The sequence below is a fragment of the Xenopus tropicalis genome, chromosome 3, assembly GCF_000004195.4.
Source record: "Xenopus tropicalis strain Nigerian chromosome 3, UCB_Xtro_10.0, whole genome shotgun sequence".
Lineage (NCBI taxonomy): Eukaryota > Metazoa > Chordata > Amphibia > Anura > Pipidae > Xenopus > Xenopus tropicalis.
Genome location: NC_030679.2, coordinates 42,031,933 through 42,052,062, shown reverse-complemented (window position 1 = coordinate 42,052,062; position 20,130 = coordinate 42,031,933). Strand labels below are relative to the sequence as shown.

Genomic DNA, 20,130 nt, shown 5'->3' with positions numbered 1-20,130 from the left:
TTTTATTTAACTTCAGGCGTTTATTGAATTTTGATTTCACAGTATCAGTATATACAATGCATAAGTAACAATATTGGAATATTAGTTACACATTAGTAATATTGTAAGCCTTTGTCGCTTACTATAGCTTAACAGTAAAACATTATAGTTTAACACATTTGAATCGTAGACCCTTTTTCCCCCGTTAGCATGACACTGGATTGCGACTTAGGTAACCCAGTCCAGCCATTTATCCCATATTTTGTGGTATTTTTTGGGGCTACCCCTTTTCCGATAGATAAGGTTCTCTAGGGTGGATATACGTTTAACTTCTAAAACCCACTGGGAGGAGCTGGGAGGTGTGGACTGTTTCCATTTTCTTGTAATAAGTTTCTTTGCTGTGAATAGTGCTTCATTAATAAAGGTGCTTTGATACCATGTGTATGACTCTTTTAATCCTATACCAACGATACCCGCGGTGCTCTGGGGAGTTGTATTCCCAGCACTGTGTCTATGGTATCAAGGACCTCTTTCCAGTATATTACTAGTATTGGGCATTCCCAAACCATATGTATAAAGGAGGCTTGCTGTATGTCACATCTAGGGCATTCTGAGGAGGATCCTGGAAAAAGTTTGTGTAATAAACAAGCATTTGTAAATGCGTGTGCACTCTAGGCAATATGTAAGTTATCTTGGGACCACATAGGCTGCCTGTTGTAGAGGACCTAATGAAACAGGTTTCAAAGAAGAATCCCGAAGCAAAGTATAATTTAAGGTTGAAAGCGATATGAAGCGTTATGGAGATACAAATTTGGTCCAGTGCCATGGAGCACAGGACTTAACCTGTGGTCCGCTATTGGAAGGAGAGAACAAGATAAGGTCATAGACCGACTCAGAAGATTTATCACTTTATCAGAGATATCAAAGTGATTCTCAGTGGTCCAAGGAGATTAATACACAGTTTCTTCTTTTTCCATTCCAGTTTCCAAAACCAAGTCATCTTAACTCCTAAACATGAACTGTAATAATGGAACACAATTGGAGCGCTTGCCAAAAGTCACTGATGGCTCACTGATCTGGAACACGGCTGTGCAGACTTCAAATAAAAAAAGGTTCTGACATGCCAACATAGAGGAGTTTACCCAAGGTTACTCTGACGTGTTTCACAAATAAAGAACAAAGTACAATTGGACTCTGTTAAAAGCAGCTTAATCACGAGGGTATGATAAGCAAAGCCATTTCAGATAATCCATCAAAAAATAAAGGCCATAATAATTGTGGTTTTAAAAGTTATTCATGGCCAAAATAATGCAATAACTAAGTAAACAAACGCTTCTTTTTGGACCATACAAGATTAGCCATCATGTGAACTTATCTTTATTATAATGGTTGCGGATTAGTCATCATGTGACCTTATCTTTATTATAATGGTGGTGGATTAAGGGTATACACACCCACAGGTAGATGGCTAATGTTGAGATGGATCATGTTAAAGTTACCATGTATAAATTATGAAGACAAATCTTCCTCTCCTATGAGGTTTAACAGTTTAACTAGAGTTGGCCACACATGGGCAAATTTTAGCTGCTGAAATGGCTCCTTTAGTCCAAGCCAGCAGCTTATCTGCCCATGTATGGGGCATTCGACTGGCATACCTGACTAGTATCTGGCTGAAAATCATCCAGATATTCATCAGGCAGGTTTAGAAAATCTTGTTGGAGTGATGGGCGTATTGTCTGTTTGATATGGTCCTCGCCCTGATGGTCTGTATCCTCATTGTCATGATTTGATCATTTGGCCTGTTGGATCAGTCCAATATCGCCATTTGGGGGAAAGATGTGCTAGTTTGTGACCTCATCAAATGAACATATCTTTCAATGTACTGCCAACTTGAGGCAATGGGTGGGTTCTAATCCACCTATTCAATTGGAGCTGCCACGTTTAATGGCTCTGCTGTATCTTTAACCCCTACTGTCTGAAAGATCAAATTGTGCTTTATAATAGCCTCAAAACTGTATCAGTATTCTCAGCAATGTCATAAATGCCTCATGAAACTTACAGGAAATAGGGTTTGTTAAGGTGGAATCAGGCTGTTGCATGTGTCGACCAGCGTTTGGTCAAAAAGAATTTTCAGTTAAAATAAAACTTGCCCCCCTGGGCCCCCTCTTGTATCTTATACTGAGGAATAGGTTGTTTACAACAAACTGAGGTCAACTAAACAGAGGCACAAGATGCAATTATATTGGTCAGCAGTTCCAATAAGACAAAAAAGTTACTGTAATGAGTGACTGGCCTTCCATAATACCAGAGGATCACCTGGTGGGCTCTAGGAGGCCCAGAAGTGATATGGTCAGGTGGTCAGATATCTGTTTCAGGACACGACCAGATTAAAGGAGTTGCGAAGCTCAAAAATCCTAATGAATGTACTTTAAGTGCCTGCTTGATTTCCCCTATGCTACAGAATATCATTGTATGGACTTGCTGCATAATACTCTTTTGGGTGGACCACTATATTGACCTTCTACACAATTTTATTTTTTGATCCTATCCCATTCTACACCTTGATCCATGGAAAAATTTGCACCTTTGTTTGAACACAATAAATCGTAACCATTATTATTTCGCTATATTTCTTTAAATTGTACTGAATAATGAGATACTACCATGTTGAAGGCCATGTGAATAAATTATTATAGAAGGTCCTTGTATATTCGGTGTTTTTTAGAGAACTCAGCTATAGCAACTTCAGTCTAGAAAGTCAGGGAATGAGGCACATCATCATTATCTAGCAATAAGCTACAAAAATTATAGTTTCAAAAGCCTCAGTGCCCATATGGCCAGCAACAAAGCTGTGTGAACATGCTACCATTGGCAAGCGTAAGGCTGAGGTACATATTAAAAACAGAACCGAGCTCAATTAGCAACTAGGCTAAATGGATAATCACAAAATGACCTTACACAACATTAGCTGCCCTTTCTTAAAAATTCCCAAAGTAAGAATATTATTTTATAGAGCAAGATCTGCTTTAAAAATATGTAGCACATTTTTACTTTCATATGTAAACTTCCCTTTAAAAAGGTCAGAATAAATTAAATACAAGTTACCCATAAGTTAAGCAATCGTGCATATTTTGGTAAGAGTTTCCATAGCTTTAATAGCACTGCAGGAATGATTCACTGTGCTATAAATGATGCCACGAAGAATTCTTGATTTAGAAAGTTAAAATGACAGTGTTGGGACACAGCAATGGGCTCAGAACATCTGAGCAAGAGAGAGAGAGTGATGAAGACAGAAAGAGAGAGGAGGAATAAAAATATATCCAGACACCTAAAAGTGAAAACAGCATTGTTTTCCTTGCTTACTTGGCTAATCCATATCTTGTGTATTTTTAAGAAAATACACATTTTAAATGCTCTTCATTGGGGTTTAAAACAATGATATACTTATGTCAGAGGAGTGTATATTTCAAGTTACTGCTTGGCAAAACCAACCATGCACCATTTTTATCAGATTCCTGCCACCAGATAAATGGGACTCTCTATAGTCATAGTAATAACTCCCCTTGTGATAAAAAGTCATGTCTCTTTTTTATAAACAGGAACAACTTTATACTAGAATACCTCCATTTATGGTTTTGTACACAAGACGTTCAGACAAGCAAATGAAATGCAGTGCTTTCAATACTAGCCAACTGGTTGCTAACTTTTATAATAAGATGTATCCAGATGCAGGTCTAAACCCTCCTATCCATGTCATAGGCCTAGTGATGGAATGTGTTATTGTTTTGCACATCTGGCACAGTTACCTACCTTTACTCACACTTTACTCAGATTCTCAGTTATAAATATAACCCTCAGAATTTAGCATCTGGCCTACGTTGAACACAATCTAAACAGAGTGTGCACATCAAACATGGGTCCATATAACCTTACGTGCATACAAATACATGTCACCTAAAAGAATACGATAAGAAACATTACTTTATTTAAAGTTTTCCTTCCAACCCTTGATGGCTGCATCACAGCCCGTGTGCGTGCCAAGGTTCTTAGTGATCCATTCAGCTAACACCATGAAATATAAAATGCTACAAGGCCAGACACAATTCCCTGCCAGCAACACCTGCTTTAACCTTTAGCTGCTGCAAGTTAATCAAAGTAATGGCACAGCTTTCAGTGTTTATGAAAGGGAGCAGAATGAATAGTAGCATTTCATAATATTGCAGTCATGGCCCCAAGTCTGCCGCCAGGGAAGGATGGAAAAAAAGACTTGCTATTTCCTTTGCCAATGCATGCGGAACCCAGCTTCCTGTCACTATTTTAAGATTAAAAAGGAATGCTGATCCATGTAAGTCACATCCCATGGCAAACCCTCCCTGTGGTAATACGTTGTAATATTACTTGTCCTTTCATTCTGCGAATAGGAGTTCGGGCACAAAATGTACCTTGAATGGCACTCAAAAATTGCATGGTGTGCAAGCAACAACATCACCACAGTAATTGTTTGTATTCGATACTAACTTACTATTAACAGCAAGTTAAACGGAAAGTAGAAAGGACAGTGCACATTCTATGTACTGGTTCTGACTATGCAGTGGTTGAAGGACAGTACTAGCTACTTTGTAGAAAACTTTAAAGGATCAAATGAGGCATAAAAAAAAATATTTACTAATGTAGCATAAACACAGCTATACATGGGCAGATTTAAGCTGCTGATTTGGGCCCCTTAGACTGATTTTGTAGCTTATATGTCTGTGTATGGGTCCTCCGATGGACTTACCTGAATAATATCTGGCTGAAAATCATTCACATTTCAATCAGGCAGGTTTCAGATTAGCCCTAGGGATCAGCCCAATATTGCCCACCACGACCTTGCGAAACAAACTGATCTTATAATGAGACATGGTACCTAAATTTAGAAAAAAAAAAGTCCTGCAGCCAAACAAACATTTTGGAATATGTTATATCCAATTTGGCTTCCTAAAATATATACTGTATATACTCTAGTATAAGCCTAGTTTTTTAGCACCCAAAATGTGCTGAGAAAGTCACCCTCGGCTTATACTCGAGTTGGGTGCCATGGGTCCCTCCAGACTAGCACCCTCTGTCCTTTGTGTGCAAATTAGGCCACCCGCAACCAGACCCTCCTGTGCCGCTCCCAAATTCATCTTCATCTACCATCCTCACTTGTCCCATTCTGCACTAGACATTGCACTTTATATTCTATATAAACTATATATAGTTTTGAAGGATTTTAACGCTTTGTGTTTTAGCTTGGTTGCTGATTGAGCTAAGGGGGTAGTACCCTTAAGGTATCATTGTTGAAATGATATTGTTTTTGTTGACCCTCTTCTTCACTTACAGAGGTAGTTTATGGTTTTTCTTTGAAATAAATATTTAAACACCTATACCCCACTGATGCCTCATTTAATGTAATTGTATTGGTATTTATTTTGATTATTGAAACTTGGCAGTAGCCGCTGCATTTCTCATCCAAGGCTTATACTTGAGTCAATACGTTTTTCCAGTTTTCTTAGGTAAAATTAGGTACCTCGGCTTAAATTCGGATCGGTTTATACTTGAGTATATAAGGTATGTGTTTTTTCTGTGTGCTTGAGGCAGGTTTGAGCAAACCTATTGATATTGTTCTAACTATTTGTACTCCCGCATTGTGCTTTTTAGCCAAATTTTATTCATTCATTCGATGAGAGTTCAACGCATAAAAAAAGAGAAAAGCATGTTAAACTCATTTGCTTGTATTAATAAACACATATAAAGACAATATGTGTTTGACAAGCTCAGCTTGCATTTTAATGGATGTGCATTCAAAAAGGCTGTGTGTAAGAACAATAACTCTATACATCTACTATCCTTTGTCTTCAACCACCCCCCCCCCCCCCACACACACACACACACACACACACACACACTAGGACAAAACTGTAGGCCTAAAATCCCTTCTTCTCAGACCTGGGCCCCGAAATGTTGCTGGATTACAACTCACATCACTTCTTAACATATAATCAAAGGTGAAAGAATGTTGGAAGTCCAGAAACATCTGGGAACCCAAGGTTAAAGGAACAGTAACACTAAAAGATAAAAATGTTTTAAAATAATTAAAATATGGTGTACTGTTGCAATGCACTGGTAAAATTTGTGTGTTTGCCTTAGAAAGACTACTATAGTTAATAGACATAGCTGCTGTGTAGCCCCGGAGGCAGCCATTTCAATTGAAAAAAGGAGAAAAGGCACAGGTTACATAAGAAGATAACAGATAAACTGTGTAGAATACAATGGGAATCTATGCTACTTATCTGTTATCTGCTTAGTAACCTGTGCCTTTTCTTCTTTTTTCAATTTAAATGGCTGCCCCCATGGCTACACAGCAGGGTATTTATATAAGCTGTAGTAGTGTTTATGAAGAAAACACACAACTTTTACCAGTGCAGAGCAATAGTATATAATATATTAATTATTTTTATACACTTTCATTTTTTGGTGTTACTGTTCCTTTAAGAAATTATGTCTAAATTATATTTTTATTGCTGTATCTCATTTTAAAATCATATGTATATGCGCACAAGCTAATTTTAAGAACATATGTGTTGAATTAGAGCAGAGCAATTACCCATAGCTCCAATGTGCCAGCATGCTTTGATAGGCCTAGCGCAAGTAAGGCAATAAATGCAAACAAGTGTTTTTATTGGTAAATTTTATGGCTTGATCCTTTTATCTGCCTAAGCTGTTTTATGAGGTTTTGCATGCTAATGATCACACAGCAATTCTTTTACGATCAACAGCCATCGGAAATCTGTTAGCTGCATCTGAACTTTTCTTGCATAAAATATCACCTGCTACACTCCACACACATTGTGATCATTTGAGACTCAGGGTGAGAATGCGAGGGAGGAAGGCTATGCGTGGGGATTTACAAAGAGAAGTAGGCGTGAGGGATTATTTAAAGCTGAATATGCATCCAGCGCTGAGTAACAAAAGCATAGAGGGAAATATACCTACTATAAATAAAACGCCCCTGCGAACTGAAGATAGCTCACAAAAGTCAAACCACCAACCCACACACTTCAACAATTAGCTATCATATAAGGCCATTCTCAGTAAAACCTCACTAGAAATATATACCACTTCTCAAACTAAAACCAAGCCACATCCTACATACAAAGTCAGGGGAATTTAATTTAAACATGAAGAGAGTCACGTGAACATACATTCACCCACCCGCATTTAAAAAAAAATATGCAACCCTCCCGACAAGCAGTTTTTATTCTAATCATTTATAACTCAGAAGACATTTTTTACAGTTTAAACACTTCCACTGGTTTTCAGAAAGTACCGCAGTAGGAATTACTTTTTTCAACTGCTTTCTATTTTTCCTGTAATTGTAAACATTCATTTTCCTCTTCTCCGGTGTTTCAGACTAGCAGCTCAGTAAGCCAGGGGCAGGTTCTCTAAACCAGAGGTTTCCCCCTGGCGATCGACTTTTGGCACCTCCAGCGTACGTACGCATACCCAATAAACGCATGGAACCTGCGCACTTCCGCATTTCTCGGCTTCAACGTGGTCCACCAGAAATCCATGGGGGATCAACTGGTGGACCGCAATCAACGTTTTGGCCACCCCTGCTCTAAATGGTTACAATTGGCTACATTGGTTGGTAAAATCAGTAGTAACAGCATAATGGTGGCAACTATCAGTTATAACATTTCCTCAGGGAATACACTCAGAAGGGGCTGAAGATAAAAAAAAAAAAATGCTAATGTATCAGAGCACTTAGTTTTTAAAGGAATTTAAATAAAGGTTAACAATGTTAACATTGTTTACAACTCAGGCTCAGACTGTAAGGGGTATATTTATCATGCTGTGTAAATAGTGGAGTAAAACATCACTGGTGATGTTGTTTATAGCAGCCAATCAGATGCTTTGATTTGATTTTCTAACTGTTGAAATCTAATTGCTGATTGGTTGCCCTGGGCAACATCACCAGTAATGCTTTACTCCACTTTTAACACAGCATGATAAATATATCCCTAAGTGTACACATCATTCACCTGTTCACATCTCAGACTGTAGGGGCAGTACCAGCATTGTGCTACCTTATATACTGCCTGTACTATGCTGCCTGTCCTTTGCTGCCTGTGTGCCATACTCTGCCTGCCCTGAGCTGCCTGTGTGTGCCATACTCTGCCTGCCCTATGCTGCCAGTGTGTGCCATACTCTGCCTGCCCCATGCTGCCTGTGTGTGCCATACTCTGCCTGCCCCATGCTGCCTGTGTGTGCCATACTCTGCCTGCCCCATGCTGCCTGTGTGTGCCATACTCTGCCTGTCCTATGCTGCATGTGTGTGTGAAATACTCTGCCTGCCCTATGCTGCCTGTGGGAGGTGCCCTTGGCAGGGGTTTGTTCTGGAAGTTTGTTAGCATTTGGAAATAGTCATTACATGGTCCCTAAGGTGTGAAATTATGTGCTGGGAGTTGCTGTGCTATCCACAGGGGTGGCGTAGGCTTATGGATTTAAGGGTATGTCTTAATATGACATATATAAGATAGAATTATATATATATATATATTTAACAATAATTATAATATAATTCTTTCACATATGAACGAAGGGTGATATCCCTGCAGTAAGCACCAACCATTTCTGAGCAGATATCTGTTCCTGGTAGTTCCGCGCATAAAAGCAGATCAATTTTTCTCCACCTGTGAACATAATGCAGGCAGAGGAAAGTGGACAATCCGTTACATGTGCCCCTGTCCCAGTGCCACACAGGGCTGATTCTGTGTATAAGCAGATTTCAGCACTGAAATGCATGCTCACACCTTAATCTGCTTGGAGTGTGAGCACTAATGTAATGGAATGTTAGGCACCCCCCAGTAAAAAGAATCACTAGGTTTGTTCCCCGAGTTAGTATTCCTGTTAAGAAAAATCTGCACTGGGCCAAATATGTTTAAATTACACTGCCGCTCTGCCATCTTACAAGCTTAAAATTCTGAGACAACACACTACAACACAATCGAGAACCTACAGCAAGTCTAATAGAGAAGCCTGGAAAGCAAGGTAACCTGGCTCTGCAGTCCTACAATTCAAACTTCTTCCCAACCAAATAGCTGATGAAACTCCAAATTGGAGAGCTCCTGAACTGAAAATGAAACAACTTTAAAAACTGCAAATAATAAAAAATGAAGACCAATTGCAAATTGCCTTGGAATATCACTCTCTACATCTACACCTTTAAATTAAAAAAAAAAAAAAAAAATATGGATGTTTAAGGGAATAATGAATCTTAAAACACCATCTTGTTGACTGATAACAACAAAGTAATATAAGTATGGGGAAATCTAAGATTTCCTGGATGAGGGAACATATATTTACATTACTTCCTAACTATGACATCATAGGAAAGCAAGAGCCTTCCTGCAGCTAAGCACCAACGCCCAATGATGGCTCTGGGCCATTTCACCTAACAATGTGTTTAGAATAAAAGGTGAGAACAGGATGGGTTGAAGGGGTGCGCTTTTTGGCTCGCATTCTGAGCTATATATGTTTTAGGAAGTAATTATTCTCAGATGTTTAAACACTAGAACTCTGCATTAAAATAGGTTAGTATCAGAAGTAAAACTAGTTGACCTATTAATTGGTTCGGTACAGAAACCTTTTTGTTAATTCCATCATCTCATTACACAATCTAGAACTATTACTGGTGTCCTAGAAAAGTATTGAACCACTTCCTACACGCCTTAAAAAAGCAATATTTCTAAAGTTAACCACAAACCAGAAATGGCACTTTGTTCAGTTAGGTGACCTCACCAAATGAGAAGAATGTTCCACAATGAGCAGACCTAGGCGATATCAGACTGATCCGATTGTTTGGACCTAGGGGATATAGTACGTCGGGGTGAGGACCAAGTCAACGAGTTGATGTGGTCCTCAAGTCGATGGGAATATTAAAACTGCCACATTACACACAGGTAGGCCTGTCAGAGAGCCCCACGCAGTTAGATAAGCTGCCAAATAGGTCTAAAGGGGCCAAATCAGCTTTATCAAAGCATGCATATGGATTTGGAAAAAAATTGGAGCAACAACAATAATTTCTGATGTGCATAAATTGCTTTCCATAGGACTCAATGGCACTCTGCAGCTCCAACCTGGCCAAAAGATAGTCACAATACCAAAGCTTGAATGAATTCCAAAACTTTCGTTATCATTGTGCAAAGTACGAAAAGTATGACTTTTTTGTGGAATAACAAACATATCACGAAGTCGACGTAGTTATAAAACAATATTATCGTTAACTAGTACCAATCTAAACTTTAGAAAAGATACAAATTTTTTGTAATCGTGCCCTTCGTAGTTTAATAAATGGGCCCTAATCTTTTCTAAACTTTAGAACAGTTTGGTACTGTTAACGATAATATTGTTCAGTGTCACAGAGCAGTGTCACAGAGCACTGCTGAGAGATATATTGTCTGTTTGATGCTGCGACGTTCCATTGAAGCTTTAGGTGGCCAATGGTGGAAGTGATGTGCCCGCCAAAACTAAATAATGAACAATCAACATTTTTGCTGGAAACCCAAAGAAATCCATTATATAATGACTTACACTGGGTTAATAGATACTGCTAATGTTTTTATTTAAAACCAGGCATGCACTGAATACATAACTGAATTCAGGCTAACATCAATTTACCAGAAAAAGATTCATATTGAATACTGAACCAAAGCTGATCCATAATTTGAATATTTTGGAAAAAAAACGGTCATGTTCAGATGTTCAGGTGAACAGTTGGAATTCGATCAAATACAAATCAAACCTTAATCCTGAATTTAGTGTACAGAAAGTAAATTTGCACACAATAAAAACCATGTAACAATACTATGGCGGCTCTGAATTTAGTAAGAGGTTCAAGAGCTCATAGCAGTCTGTAGATTTTAAATTCTATACATATATGTGATGTGCAAGTTATATCAATTAATTGGCAGAGGAGGGTTTTGAGACACGTAGCACAAAAAGAAAATGTTTTTCAGTATGTAGTACATTGATTTCCCGTCTACTAAGGATGTAACAATAGAAGGGGAATGTCAGCAAATCAGGTGGCAACTGTGGGTCATTAGGCTTATTTTGTATTATGTATTTTTTTTATCCTAGGGGGTGATCTAATTTTCAGATTTGCCCTTGACACATAGGGGCTTATTTGCTAAACAATTTTGAGATAATTTCGTATTTTTTCTAACTTTTTTTCTAACTTTTAGAACATTTCGGAATGTATGCAAAAAGTTTGTCAAAATTCCACAAGTTATTCTTGGTTTTCGTTAAATTTCCATGAAAAAAATTCGTATTTTGCAGAAAGAATATAAACATTTCGGAATGTGTTAACCCCTTGGTTACACTTTCCTTGGGACTATAGGTTTGATCTGTCGAGTACCATTGAGTCTTATGGAAGGCTTCCAAAGCCAGACATGGAAGGCATCAAAGCCAGAAAGGTTTTTGCGGAATAACAAACTTTTCACCACGAAAATATATGACTTTCAGAAAGCAATTGCGATATTTTCGTAGGAACGATAAAAGCATTTGAGACATTTCAGAACTTCAGATATTACCGTGGTTACGAGCAATTTTTTTCCGAAGCCCAGAAAACAATTTGGATCTTAGTAAATGTGCCCCATATTGTAGCATTGTGGAATAATACTTTAAGTTACACAAGGATGTTAACACAATGAATTATACTTGCTGTTGTCTAGAATACTTGGAATTTTTGGATTATTTGGACTACCATACTTTAAGCCTGCTAAAAAACATTTAAACATTAAGTGAAGCAAATTTGCCATGCTTAGATTTAATTCAGTGCAATGTTGTGTTATTATAGGAAAATAAATCATATTTCAAAAAAATCAACTTAAAATAGACTCGAGACTTGAGATGGCCTTTCTCTTAAGTTCTCTGAATAAGGGATTCCATACACATACGGTTTAATAGACAGTACAATGAATAATTAATGGTATGTATATAGTCAAAATAATATTCTCTTGCTTTGATGGTAGGTGGCGCCAAGATGTGCAGGTGATTGCAAGCTGTAAGAGCGTACCATACGAGTGACATGTGCCGTGAGTCAGACAGGAAGTAACCTGTGACTCACACAGCCCCAATGCTCATCACGACAGCAGGGCAGAGAATATTCTGAAAGACGGGAGTGAAAAAAAATAACATGACATAATGCGAGATTTCAATAATAAGTAGTAAAACGAGAACTTTTCTATTGAAAAATATTGTCAAAGTACAGTCTAAGTCAATATAGAATGTTGTTGAGGTGACTCTTGGTGTTACATGATCTGGACATAAAGATCCACAACATACACAGAATATGCCACTTTGGGCAAGCTCTCATTAGCGATCTTGCATTACAAGAAAAAGGTGAGTGGCCATGATATGCAAGGAGAGACGTTTATGTGCTTGTCACAGGGGGAAAAAGGGTGATCACAATTATAGTAGTACACAGGGGTACAAGATAATGTGAAGAAACACAAACATGGTGGCATGGCGGTGAGCATTACTGCTAAACAGTGCTGTGGAGTCCTGTCTGTTTTCCCTGCACTTGCATGTTTCCTGGCTGTACTGTACGTTATAGGGAACTTATACTGCTCTATTGGGACAGGGACTGGTGTGAATGATTTATAACGTCTACAGAGCACTTCTGTCCTTTATGTGTTTGGACATGGTTTTGAGTGAATGCAACATTTCAGAGAAACCAATCTCTCTTTAACGGGGACTGCAACACAAGTACTTTAATGGCCCCCTGAGCCCAATTGTTATCTGTTTACCCCCAAATCACTTGCCTGCTATTTAAATCAGATGTCATCACTCTATATAAGAACTACTCAGCAGCACAAAAGGCAAAACATGTACACAGAAATGTTCAAAGGTGGGATGAACTGGAATGTGGCATGAAATGCCTTGATTTTTCATTAAGCTGCTGCAGAACTACGTATGTGAAGACTGAAACTGTTAACTGTTACACAACAAAGGCCTACATTTGTTTATTGATTTTGTATAACTTGAACCTCATGAGCACTTACCATGCAGGTTTTTTGTATATATCTGGCAGGCGGACATGACAACATCAGAATAAAGTAGTAACATGCGTTACTGCCTGATTCAGGAAAACAGATATTCCATCTCTAGGCATGTGATATTTATACTGCATTACATAACCATCCCTGTGGCTATAAGGAAAAGAGAAAACTTCACTTTTTTTTATACTGCATTACATAACCATCCCTGTGGCTATAAGGAAAAGAGAAAACTTCACTTTTTTTGTTGCTTTAAATAACACATTCTTAAATATTATAGTGTAGCTCTGACTCATAATTGTGGCTGTTTCCATAATATCTTGAAGCTTTTAAAAATGTTGTGATTTTGCCTGCTACTCTTAACTTTTGTAATCCTACCCCACAAGCACTAAAAAGATACAATGGGCATAAAAGAATGCTGACCTAGATTCCTGCATGCAACCAGTTTTTAAAATATGGACCAGAGGCCCACAACCTGGACATGTATTTTAACCTACTTGGACCCCCTACACACAAGAAGTGGCATTATCAGAAGTGGGCATGGGAAGAAGAAAAAAAATGTTTAAAAAACATTTAAAGGAGTAATATATAGATAATATAGGAAGTATAAATAAGAACTGCATCCAAAAATCCTACCTGCAACTCACAGGCTACACGCTTTTTTTGCTGGTAACCCACCGGTACCCAACCCACTGCAGCACTCTAGTACTGATCCTATTTAATCTTCTTTGCCTGGGATTAATTTAGAAACATAAGTGCTAAATTGTACCTGCCCCTCTGAGCAGAATATACTATGACCCTGTTTTTCTATATATTTATTGAATAATAAATAATAATAATATAGTAACTTCTTATCGAGAATGCATATTTTCCTTTTAAGGAGGACAGTGGAACAAGATCCCTAAGTTATGTTTATCTGTGCAATATGGAGTGGAACCTCTGACCCCTGTCAGAAGCTGTTTTACTTTAAAGCCGCCATATAAATGTCTGTGAAGAACATGAACTGTATATGTTTTGGGTAATGTCACACAGGGAGATTAGTCGCCTGCAATAAATTTCTGCTACTGCTGGCAACTAATCTCCCCTCATGGCTCCGGCTTTCTGAAGGGATGTGTAGGCCTTTGCACCAGTGATTCCCTTTATTGCCGGCGGAAAGGCTTTTTGGCCGCAGTTGCAGAGATTTATCACCGCCAGCTAATCCCCCTGTTGGACATTACCCATAGGCTTGTACATGCTATGAGACAATACTGTCAAACTGTTTAAATTCAGTGATGTCAGTTTTTCAGAAAACCATACAATGCACTGGCTCCTCAAGGTCTATAAGGCTTTGCACAGAGGCAACTTATTAAGACTATGTGCTATGCACAGTGCGGTTAGTCTTACTGATGTTCAGTGGAATAATATAATTTAAAAAGTCTATAATTCTATGACGACCAGAAGACGTTTCCTACTTTGTGCAAGGCTCCTCTGATGAAGGCAAATGAGCATCAGGACATCCTGTGACTGCTGATAGCATTACAGGGATATTACGAGGTCAGAGGACAACTATCAGCCAGTCTTTGAAGTCGCAGTCAGAAGAATTAATTGAATTGATTAGTGGAAACAAGATCAGAGCAATATAGTGGGCTGCAGTCACAGGACCAAATGGTAGGAAGTGAATATACCATTACGCAGAGCTGAACATGTGTGCACATCAGCTCTTCTTGCAGCCCTATTACCTCATAAGCCATGTTGTAACTCCTAAGGGCAAAGAGGTTATCTACACTGAGGTCAAAGAGCGGCTTCCACAAAACTGAGAAGAAAAAGAGAGAGATACAAGCTGTTACTTATTCTTATACATCCATCTGTTGGACAAACGTAGAATCTGGAATAATTTATTAGTAAGCTCTTACAGTTGTATAACATGGCTCAAACCAGTTTCTATAAATGAACATTATATACAAAAAGTACCACCTTGGATATTCTGTGCCCCATGACTGCCTTTTGGGGGTGATCCTAACATTGAATTGAGGGTAAAGTCCTGACTAATAAAGTTTTACGGCAAAGGTAACAAATGTAATTGTTTACAGAGTGACAAGTTTCCTTTTTGCAAGTTTATGAAAGAAATGTGTCAACAGTCACACAATTTGCTATATTTCAATGTATTATTTAAGACAAAGAAACAAAAGACAACAATGGCAGTTATACCATACTGAATGAGTCCTCAGACAACTGCCAAACCCTTAATACATTCTCTTCAAATATTTGTATTTAAATTACTGCATTATAACCATCCCAAAGAGTAAAAGCAAACAGTAACACACACTGCATCAGAGCCCAAGTCAACATCTTATGGTGCTGGAAGGCAGGGCCACACACACATTATATTCTCACCCTCTAGCTGCAGGCAAGTGGAATAAGGTTTCCGACCCTGTACTCAAATTAATGAAAGGGTAAACAACTAAAATGGAAAACCCTTGAACCAACAATACATTTCTGCATTACTCACACAGTTACAGGATGTTTGATCTTCTTACAAAAAACGGTTCAGGATTTAAGATAACAGGGAGACGTTATAATGATAGCATTTAGATTGCTGCTTGTTGATCTGGTTTTACCTACAGATTAGATGGTAACTGGTAGAGAGCCTGAATTAAAATACAACCCCATTACAGAGGCAGAAAGCCAAAATGATTTTCTTTTTACTTAAATAGGAAATATGGATTGTTTATAACCCTCACCACTGCTTGAAAATGCATTATGTATTACAAAAATATAAAAATATATCCCCACCAAGTTTGCTGCCACATTTGTGTTGTTTAAAATACTTTCATTACCAGATGCAATCTTCCACCACTGGTCCAGGTCAAAAGGCCACAATTGCCATAACATTTAAAAAAAAAAACCTCTAGAATGGATTCTAAACACAATACTGATTAATAAAATAACCCTTTGACACTGAATGGTTCAAACTAAATAAACAGAAACCAGGACACTGTCACTTGATGGCCATTGTGGTAGATTCTTTATGGCATATAAAGATTTAAACTGGCATTCTGTCACTGTGCATTACACTTCTTTATAACTGTAAAGAAGGGCTGATTTATGATACGCCACTTTAAAACATGTGATAGATAAGTACATAGTAGTTTAACATGACCCTATAAATCTTTGTCCCGTCTATGTGAAATTACTGCTTCTATTGTGTTCAGAATTAAAAATTAATAAACGTGGCAGTAGTAAGGTGCCAAGTCAAAGTTGCCTTTCAATAGGATAATTATATTGAAGTAAAGCATTTACCCTCTATGCAAAAACATTTAATGTAATGTAGAATGGAACTAAAAGAAATGAAATTTCATTCTGAGGAAGCTTAATGATTTGGCTTGCACCAAAGAAAAATTATCCGGTTACCAATTATACTGTACTTAATTTGGGAAAGGCACAGGTTTACCTGAGTTTGCACTCTCACCACTTTAAACATCAAGAAGCTTCAAGGAAACTTGCTGTTTGGCCACAGTCACAATTTGCATACCATCGGCTTCTCTCCGCCTGCGTTTTGTAGGCAGGTGGAAATAAGCAGATCCACTCTCATCTTCAGCTCCATGTAGCTGCACTGACAGACAAATCATCAGCCTGAGCGCATCTATACAAAATGAAGATCAGCCTGAAAAATGTGAAAACTTGCATTTTCTGACTGATCTTAATGTGTAGTTGCGCTCAGGCCAAAACTGTGCCTGCCAGTGCAGCTACACACATAAGAGTGGATGCGTTTTTCACCTGCCTACAAAACACAAGTGGAGAGAAGCAGACGGTACGCTGTGTGGCCTTAGATGAGAAGCTGATCGCACCCGTAAATATAACATCATGTGTTCCGATATGTCAAAAGCAACCAAAATGGCTGAAATCTGTGTTAGTCTCAAAATGATAGGATTTATGTTTTGAATTTTACTGAAACAATCAAAAGGGGCTGCACACTGATTTTTTTAGCACATCTCAGGCTCTATCTGAAGGAAGTGTATATGTTTGTCTGTGTCTGTGCAGGTTTTATCCAGGTACTTCCACCCAAGTAAAATAGCTCCTGCGGAAACGGATTCCACATACTCTGAGATTCCTATCTTACCAGTGTATAGGTCCATGGGGGTATTGCAGAAAGCACAGATCTAAGCAGATCATATGTGCTGTCAAATAGGCCAACAATCTACTTGTTTGGCCTTCCGGCAAAGATTAATCAATAGGCTATATTCAAGCAACAGCCTATTATTACAGAACTGACACCAGTGCCAGGGAAATGTCGTAGGCCATAACAGACAAAGTGTATTTCCATGGCATTACTGTCCATGCGCTTTTAAATTAAATTGAACTTTAAAGAGATACGGTCATGATTTTTATGGCATACTTGTTAATCTTAATTACACCTTTTACATAGCAAATAATGCACTCTACCATTCAAAATGTTATTCTTGAACCAACAAACGTATTTCTTTTTAGCTGTAATATTGGTGTGTAGGCAGCCATGCATTGTTCATGAGTATGAGCTTTCTGAAGGAGCCAGGGCAACACATAAGAACTGCTTTCAAGTAACCTATTGTTCTCCTACTGTTATGTAACTGAAGGAGTTCCAAGCCGGACTTGGATTTGTAACTGTTAAGTGCTATTTTAATATTTACTGGGAGTTGCTACCTTGCTCCATTCCCATTGTACAACTGATCGGCTGCTGGAGGGAAAAGGGAGGGGGTTGATATCACTCCAACTTGCAGCTCAGCAGTAAAGTGTGACTGAAGTTTATCAGAGCACAGGTCACATGGCTGTGGCATTCTGGGAAACGAAGAATATGGTTAGCCATGAAAAAATTCAAAATTAAATATAAACAAAATCTGTGTTTTTGAAAAACAGATTTCAATGCAGGATTCTGCTGGAGAAGCTCTATTAACTGATGCGTTTTGGAAAAACATGTTTTCCCATGACAGTATTCCTTTAAGGTCCCCAAATGTGAGTGATTTGGCATATAAAAAGGGCTCTGACATAATTTTGACTTTTTCCATGGATAACGACTTTTAAGCACTTACTGGAAGAGCTCATGTCTTGGTTTGTTTATCCTTGGTCAACTGATTGCAACTGGTTTACTTTACTGTTGACCATACAGTGTGTATTCTTCCCCAGTCATTTGTACAGCCTAATGGATAAGATGTCATTCTAGACCATAAAACCCAACCATCAGGGCAGATATGCAAGATCTGGAGAAGGTTTTGCGAATACATCCAGTGATCCTGTCAGATCTATGATTCACCATATAGGCAGGCATACTAAAACCAGCAGCTCCTCTTCACTTTCTGCAGTTCTATCGGCCTGAATGAAAAAAAACAGGCTGCATCCCCCATCCATTTGCATGGCTAGTAGTACAGTATCTGTGTCCTGTATCTCTTGGACATGCGGGTTGTTGGTTAAATACGAGGATGTACTCATACAACCGCTTTGTAGCAGGCATTTTAAATCAAGACAAAACAGCATTAAATACTCTATCTGAATGGTTTAATAACATTTACTACACTGCTAAGACTGAAAGAGATAAGGAGGCTAGTGTCACTTGTTGCATATGCCTTACAGCTAGAGTTGACACCTGTCTGGTTTTGAACCGGACAGCCTGGTTCTGCAACAGGCTTTCTGGTTTCCATGGTTGCAAAGGTGGACAAAATTCTATCAAACCCCAGGCGTGATGTGATGCGTTATCCCCTCCCACTACGTCACTGACCCACCCCCACATTCAACCAGCTGACCCCCTGACATTATGATTCTGTCCCTAAAATCCTCTGCCTGCCCCCAACTTCATCACCCCACCCCCTACAACAATCTGAATGTGAATTCTTTCACAATCTTATTTTTTTACCTGAATTCTGCGAATTCCCTGCCAATTGATGCATTCCAAATTGGGGAGTAGGCTGCGAGTTCTCCACAGGCCAGTGTAGAAGACACAACATTAGCCTTATTTGATGCAATGTAAAAGTATGCATCATACTTATAAACAATAGAAATACATGAAATCTGAACACAGCCTCCTGTTGGGTTAGGAACAGATTTGATTTTTCGTTGGATTGGGGACCGCATCGGCTTGTTGATGTGGTCCCCAAACGTCGCTCACCCATAGGTCGCCAAGCAAGCAGATCTTAGCATGTATGGCCACCTTTAGAGCTTGTGTAAAAAATTATTATTATCAGGGCAACTCTCCTACCTGGATTTTCTATCATACAGCAATTTCTCCTTAACTGACCGAATACAACGGACTTGTTACATTGATTACAGTGAAGCATGTCAGGAGAGCCATTTTTTGTCTATGGGTGTTTCAGAGCACCTGTCTGGGTATCTGCCATGCATGCTAAAGTGAGGATTATAATCTGTGCATTTCAATGTACTCAAGTAAAAAGGTTGTATTTTCTCCTAATATATAAAAATGAATAATGAAAAAGCCACAAAGTAAACAGGTTGTATTTTCTCCTAATATATAAAAATGAATAATGAAAAAATCCTCAAAACACCTCTTTAATGTTCCACATTATACTGCAAGTTCCTTAACAGTGAATTTGACAACTGGTTACTGCCATGCATTTCACTGGCACACAAACTGCAGATATGGCGATCTTTCAGCTCTAAAGCAGGTGGGACCCACAGCTCCCATCTTCCTCCTCCACCAGCTTTTTATTTATTTAACCCTAACAGCCTTTACAGAATGTAACCCGGAGCCAACAATATACATACAGAATGAAACACAGTAATTATTCTCTAAGTAACATTTCTATACAATGACGTAAATGAAAATAATATGACACATCAGGGGACTGCTCCCTATTACTCTTGTAGTTTCTAACCTATAAGGAAGTGATCAGCGCACAGGGAAAGCCAGAGGTGCTACCTAAGCCCATGTCATTTTGAACGTTATGCATGGGGTTAATTGCTAGCAATCACTGGCTGCTGTTGCAAACTACAACTCCCAGCATCCCATGATAAAGGACTGATAATAGTTGAAAGCAATGAAAATGAATAGACAGCCACAAGCCCTCATTCACCCACTCCCAGTGTATTATGTATGTTATTGTACATT

General features: G+C 38.5%; 1 protein-coding gene across 2 annotated transcripts in view; it reads right to left on the bottom strand.

Annotated features, from left to right (window-relative positions):
• The window catches only part of ergic1 (endoplasmic reticulum-golgi intermediate compartment 1), a 74,123-nt gene that overhangs the window by 52,672 nt on the left and 1,321 nt on the right, over positions 1 to 20,130 (bottom strand). The gene's annotated exons all lie outside the window — the stretch shown is intronic.